Source organism: Vigna unguiculata, chromosome 8 (genome assembly GCF_004118075.2).
Source record: "Vigna unguiculata cultivar IT97K-499-35 chromosome 8, ASM411807v1, whole genome shotgun sequence".
NCBI lineage: Eukaryota > Viridiplantae > Streptophyta > Magnoliopsida > Fabales > Fabaceae > Vigna > Vigna unguiculata.
Window position 1 is genome coordinate 12,287,437 of NC_040286.1, and position 7,564 is coordinate 12,295,000.

At 36.9% G+C, this 7,564-nt stretch overlaps 2 pseudogenes; both read left to right on the forward strand.

The window, feature by feature from the left end:
* The first annotated feature begins 975 nt into the window (after positions 1 to 975).
* On the forward strand, positions 976 to 3,142 carry LOC114194841 (annotated as a pseudogene).
* A 106-nt stretch (positions 3,143 to 3,248) lies between these two features.
* On the forward strand, positions 3,249 to 5,797 carry LOC114194842 (annotated as a pseudogene).
* The last annotated feature ends 1,767 nt before the right edge of the window (positions 5,798 to 7,564 follow it).

Below are 7,564 nucleotides of genomic sequence, written 5' to 3' on the forward strand. Positions count from 1 at the left end.
AAGGCCATTATGGGCTGTTTTTCCCAGGCCACAACTATATTAGCAAAAATAAAGAAGTCAATTTCGTTCTCAACAAGATTTGAACACATAATCACTCAATCACAAGGCAACACTACAAAAAAAAAAGATATATAGCATAGGTCATTTTATGGAGGTTAAAAAGACCTCCACAAATAAAGATCATATGGGCTGAATATGATAGATTTTATAAAAACTGATAATATAAGAGTTTTTTTATTTTTTTAGGAGGTTTATGACCTCCGCAGATTGAACACATTCTTCTAAGTGAATTCACGTGTTCTCTCCCAAGAAAAATTAATGAATTTTGTTCTTTCACTCGAAAACCTAAGTTCAGAGTGCCGATCGATTCCGCTCCGTGATTAAGCCATGTCGTAGCCTCCGTTGCAGCGATCTCTGTCGCGTCGTCTTCGTCGTGCCAACTCCGTCGCACCGTCTTCGTCGCACCATCTCCGTCGCACTGTCTCTGTCGCACCGTCTCCGTCGTGCCGTCTTTCTCGCACCATCTTCGTTGGCGTTCTCTTCGTCGCTTCATCTCAGTCGCACTGTCTTTGTTTCCCGTCTCTGTCGCGCCATCTCCGTCGTAGCCTCTGTGGTAGCCTCTTTCGTAGCAAATCGCTAACTCCGTCATTCAGCTTTGTCACGCCCTCTCCGTCACTCTGGCCCTCCATCACATGTGGTTGTGATCCAGTGGCTTCTGTAGAGTCAAGGTACACCTGGAATTTTTTGTTACCTAGAGGTTCCTTATCGATATATCTTTTATGTTCCTGGTTAAAATTTTATGTTCCAATGGCTTATGTTTTGTTTTTTCTTTAACAGACGATTTATATACTATTTAGGAATCTTAGGCTTAACACTAAACTCATTCATGTCATTCATCCTGGTATTAGCACAAATTTGTTGTGTCTGACTATGATTCCATCTTATTGCTATTGATTGTGTAATATTAACATTAACATGATGCATATGGGTGATGAGAGAGTAACAGTGTTTTTTCTTCTGTTGCTGATGCCACTGCCAACTGTTTTGGGTTAGGGAAAGGAGGGTCACTATGCCATTTACAAGATTGCACATGTAAAGTAACAATACCACCCTACTCTTTGCATTTACATCTCTTTCTAGATTCATTATCAATGTCTCAATTATTCTTAAATTAGTTTCAATATATAACAAATGATAATAGATCCAGTGTAGTATAGAACGAGCTGTGAAAGCAATGAATTATAAATGAAGGGTTTGTTAGAAGCTTAGTTGGTTTAGGAGTATAAGTGGTTTTGGGGTTTTACCATGTCTATGTGTTTATCCTGAGACCGCAGTGTTGGTAAAAAATTCTTGGAGGGTTTGAATTGCAGGGGTATCTTAGTGAAGATGCTCTATTTTCTGTCAAACAATTTCTTCCAGATTCTGCTGAAGGTGATCTTGCTACAGTGTGCTCTTAGGCGGACGAGGTTAGGTTTAATTACCACTATCGTTGGAGTAGTGCTTTACATTATGTTGACACGCCAAATTTCAAGTGTAACTACGAATACTGCAGTGAGTATGTTTGGCCCTTTGGTACATTGGTTTTGATGGAATTTTTGTATATGTAGGTTCTCTTTCGATAAACTTATCAACAGATACTTAAATGAATATAAAATAAGAAGCTAAAATGAATTATACTTCTTCTATAAGTTAAACTGTGAACTTCTAGAAAAGTCCAACAAGACTTTGGATAACACACTTTAAGTTCATTTTAATTTCTTGTTTTATTTCTTCTATTAGTATTTCCTATGATGTTTATCCAATAAGACTTTAGAATGTTCAATGACCACGCATTTTCCAAGTTACTATGATTCGACTCTCATGATTCTTGAAGGAGACGACCATGATTCTTCCAAGCATAAACATAGGTGTGTAACGGGAGGAATATACAACTATACAATGCAACTTAAATCAGTTGATGCAGGCCCTTCATCTGAATTAAAATGTATGTGCATGCATTCACAAAGTGCATTCTTAATTTTCTAGTTACATATGAAGATATGTCCTTTAATTTTCTGTTCTGATTTTATCAAATACAGATAATTTGACTGAGGCACTTCTGTTCTTGTCACATTTTGCTGGGGATGTTCATCAGGTTTGTTCTTCTTGTTTCCTATTTAAAATATTATCAAAAACACAAGTTAGTCTTGGTCCAAAAAGTAACTATGGCTTTCAAATCTTTTGTCCTAGATTTGTATGAGTAGCAAATTAGAGTCTTTGAGTTTATCTATGGGTAGGTAAGTTGAGAAATGAGAACTTGAAACTCTAAAATAAGCATTGGTGGTAATTAGTCAATATATTATTTCCTATGCATTGTGTGAAAATTACAATCGCGGGGTTAAATGTCTTTTTTTCTTCAGTTAACTTATAATTGAAAGGATATGTTATTTCATTCCTGATTTCTGGTGCAGCCCCTACATGTTGGTTTCCTTAGAGACCTACGTGGAAATTCAATTACAGTTTGATGGTACAGAAGGAAAACAAATCTCCATCATGTAAGTGTCTAGAATCAGATTCTATGTTTGTTGATAACTTAACACTGGCGTATTCGCTTCCGTGACTTAACTGTATTAAGTAACTGAAATTGTTTTTTTTCCCTTTTCTTAGTGTAACTTAACGAAGATTTATAATTTTTGGAGAGAAACTTTACTTGTGGTGGAACTCTCTATTATTTTTTATACCGTATCTCTTGTTACTTTCTTCATTGTGTTTGGGAGAGAGGTAATATGGGCAAGAAAAAGATTTAGGATCCTAGTCCATTTTTAAGGAAAAAGATACGAGTTTTAATTTGAATTCTATTTATTCTATTTTTAATCATCCACCATATTATATATACTTACACATGCATCACTCCAATCATACAAAAAAAGTGTATTGTACATTTCCTAACAAATTAATCTTATATTCTTCTATGTTTTATAAGTGTTTGTGTATTTTATAAAATACTCATTGCCATTTTGTTTAGGTATCTATTTCAATGGATAAATCTTGGATTGCTAAGCCTCGGAATACAATTGAATACTCAATTGGTTTAAAAAAATTCTTAGATGCGTACACCCTTTACTTGTCTTACTTCACTATCATTTTTACAACATCAAAGTAGAACAACACCCTCTACTTGTCTTACTCTACACTCTCTTATGTATTAGTGGTTTAAAATCACCATCACTTAGCTTACAAACCATAGCAATCACCTTATTTTCAATTGAATGGAACTACAACAGCTTAAACAACCCAACAAAATGCAAAACGTTGTTGCCTTATTTTGGTGGTTAACAGTGTCCATGATCACAGGTCTACTACTAGGTGCTGTTGTTGTTTCTGTAGTAACCAAGTTTGAGGTTCGTCACTCTGATTCAGCTCAACTCACTTCTCATCCCACCAATGTTGTTCAGAAATATGCCTCTGCTCTTCAATTGGCTCTGCAATTTTTCAACGTCCAGAAATGTAATATATCAACATTGAGATTACACTAGTGCAGAATTGCATTTTTACCTCGCCTTATAGGCCTCGGTTAGCAAGGAACCGAAGCATATAACGACGCAGTGGTATTTTTGCAATTTCACGCAACTTTTATGCCTCGGTTCAAGAAAAACCCGAGGCCAAAAGGGGTTATAGGCTTCGGTTCAAAAAAAACCGGTGCCAAAAGGGGTTATAGGCTTCGGTTCAAAAAAAATCGGTGCCAAAAGGTGCTTATATGCTTCTGTTGAATAGACCCGAAGCCAAAAGGTTACGTCCTTGGCCTCGGGTGGCACTGAACCGGGGCCAAATAGTTTAATTAGGGCACAAAAACGTGAACCCCTCTACTTCTTCCTCGCGCGCTGCTCATCTTCTCCATCTTCTTCCTCTCGTGCACAGAACCATATGAGAACCCTAAACCCTAGCCACCGTGAAACTCCACTACGAACGTGAACCACCACTGAGACGCGAAAACAGGGCACCAGATCTACAACGCGGCGACGCGATCCACCATGGCAGCACCTTTCACGAGATCGCCATCGCGCTCCACTAGAGGAACCACCGTCGAGATCTTCGCCGCTGCAGAAAGCCACCGTCACTGCAACAGAGGTCGTGAATATGCACCGTCACCGGACTTGTCTTCTCGCCGTTCGTCATAGCGGCGCCGATGATGGCTTGTAGTGGTGGTTCGCGTTCATCACTGCGACAATGGTGGTTCGTTGATGGGGGATTCTGGTTCGCGTTCATTGCTGGGATGGGGGTTCTGATCTGGTTCGCGTTCGCGTTCTGATTCTGGTGTTGCAGGGATGAAAGGATTCTGGTTCTGGTTCGACGTTAGCTGGCTTTCAGATCTGTGGCACGAAAAATTTAATTAAAAAAAATATTTTTATCTTATGGCTTCGGTTCTCATGGACCCGAGGCAAAAAAGTGACTCTGTGGCTTCAGGTAACAACCGAGGCCAAAAGGGGTACCTTTTGGCCTCACCCCAATATGCCTCGGTTCTAGACCCGAGGCAAAATGAGAAAAATAACCGGGGCAAAAAGCCCTTACTGCACTGGTGTTATTACTATGTTTCGCAAATACCCAAGTTGATTTTTTGATGAAAAAATTGTGCTTGTAGCGGGTACGGTGGAGAATCAGAGGATTTCGTGGCGAGGGGATTCTGGGCTTCGAGATGGGAGTGAAGCGGATTTGGATTTGTCAAAAGGAATGTAATATGCTGGTGACCACATCAAATTTGGGTTCCCCATGGCTTTGACTGCAACTGTGTTGTCTTGGGTGATTCTTGAATATGGTGATCGCATGGACGCAGTGAAGCAGCTACACTATGCACTTGACTCATTGAAGTGGATCACTGATTATCTTGTTAATGCACACCCTTTCCCATAAGTGCTCTACATTCAGGTCAACTACTTATTTCCCAAGTTTCTTATCAAACACTGTAAAGAAACTGAATTAAATCAAGCATGTATTTGTTTTGTTGATTGAAGGTGGGGGATCCTGAGGTGGATCATAATTGTTGGGAAAGGCCTGAAGACATGGATGAATAAAGGCCACTCACTCAAGTTAACTTATCTTTTCCAGGAACAAAAGTTGTGGCTGAAACTACAGCTGCATTGGCCTTAGCATCTCTTGTTTTTAAGGAGATTGACTTCACTTATTCTAGGTTTCTCCTCGGACATGCTCAACAGTTGTTTATTTTTGCTGATACATGTAGAGTTTCCTACAATGTTAGCATCCCTCAAGTGCGGAACTACTATAACTCATCTGGTTTTGGGGATGAACTCTTATGGACAGGTGTATGGCTCTATCATGCAACTAAGGATACTTCATATCTCAATTATGTGACAGAGCAGAATGAGAAAGCATTTGGCGGTTTAGGAAGCATATCGTGGTTTAGCTGGGATGATAAACATGCTGCAAATCAGGTACCACTTATGATCAATGATCACTGACAGACCTACCTATGCATACACAGGGGTCAGACTTGTGCGTACACGAGGTTGCATGCTTGCATTTCTCTCAAACTTTTAACCATGATTTTGTCATTTGTAAACTTGTTCTGAAAAGCATCTTATGTATGTTTCAAACAGAAATTTGTGATTACACATGATTCTAATGTAAATAAGCATACTGGTTTTGTTCAGATGGGTTAAATTTATTAATAAATCACATTACTTCAAACTCGCTTTTAATTTAAGCAAATATTTATCTTTTATAATTTTAGCAAACCGGTGATGCAAATGAGCATGAGTCTTCTATGAGTACAAGAGGATCATCTGGTGGTAGCAACATTTAGGGTGTTGATGATGTTTTTTAGGATGAAACTATTTTAGTGTATTATGAACTTTGAGTAAGTACGGATTAAGTTGTAATTGTTTCAATTTAAATTGCTTTTATGTTAATATGTTGATTTTGAGAATCAAAAGTTCTAATGATATATATTTGAGCACTTTGGTTGAAGTATTTGATTGAAGTTTGCAAAAAAATATTGTTTATATAAAAATATAAGTACCTCAAATGGTGATATACATTGTTAAGTATAGTAGGAAATTCTAATTACAAAAAAAAAATGTTTTTATGAGATTTGAATAACGCAAGAAAAATTTAGTAATAAATCCACAAATTAAATAATACAAACGAACTAGGTTAAACTTTTACAGTATAATCCTCGAATTGAGGAGGGTATTAACCCCCACAAAAAAAATGAAAAACAGGAATTTTGGAATCAAATAGGTTTCTAGAAATAAAGGAGGTTTTAAACCTCTACAAAATAATAGTCATGAATATAAGAGGTTATAAACCCTCCATTAAAAAACTTCCACAATATAAATCTGGTACCAGGGGTTGTAGAAAACCTCTACAAATAACTTGTGGGGAACCTATCTTTGGAGGTTTGAAAAGCCCCTGCTAATTATTTTGTGAAGGGTAAAAACCCCACTAAACGAAATTAAAACCTCCGCAATTTAGCTTTTTTTTTGTAGTTCAAGTGCACAACCAATTCAACCTGGAACCCAAGTCCTTTCACACAAACAAGTACTTTCAACCACTTGAGCTAGTACTTTTCCACGTCACAACAATTAACATTAAATGCCATAAAGGCTTCTACTACCCGCATTTATTAAATAATTATTTATTTAATTATTTAATTTTCTAGGTTTGGAAGTTCCTAACTTGGAAATTTGCCTAGCTAAAATTACTTGCCCAACGAGTTTGCGAATATGTATAATTCTACAGATTAGCTCACTCGCCTAGCGAGTACTACTTGCCCACCGAGTGTGCAACTTTGCAGAATTTTACAGAAACTTATCTAACCCATTTTATGCATCTTCAGCCAGTCCATACCACTCCAAAACCAGTGTAGAGATCATTCAATTATCAAACATCAATTCTATCTAATTATTTATACCAATTGAATGCAAAACACATTTAAACCACCAAGTATTGTCAATTAACATGAAAAACACACATCTTCATAGTTTTCAACATCACAATCAATCTCACATATCAGATACATCAATCAATCACAAATTAAACATACAATATGCATTCTTAACAGGTTTACGAATTAAGATAGAGAAATTAGTTTCCCTTACCTAGTATCATGCTTAAACAACTCTATAAATGTCAAACGTCTCTAACTCCACAGGATGCTCTATTTACACATTGAAGTATCACAAGAACGATCAGGACATACCATTATGATCATTGATCAGCAGAGACTCATACTGATAAATAAAACGATGCATGCAAGTGAAAGATGGCTTACATGCAACACAAAATAGAAAAAGACCAAAAAAGACAACAGATATGTCCAAATTGAAGAGCTCACTAAGAGGATCAATCCTACGGTCTCGGTTCTTCAATTAAACGACTAGAAAAACAAAACTTTTAGAGAGAAGTCATAGAGCTTTAGAAAAGTGGTTTCTAGAAAGATGATGTGTTTTAAAATAATAAAACTCGTTTATAACAATTATATTTATTCTAAAACCTTTTAATATTGAAATAATCAAGTCTCACTATTTTTAAACAACTATCACTTCTAAAATACCATTTTCTAGGGTTT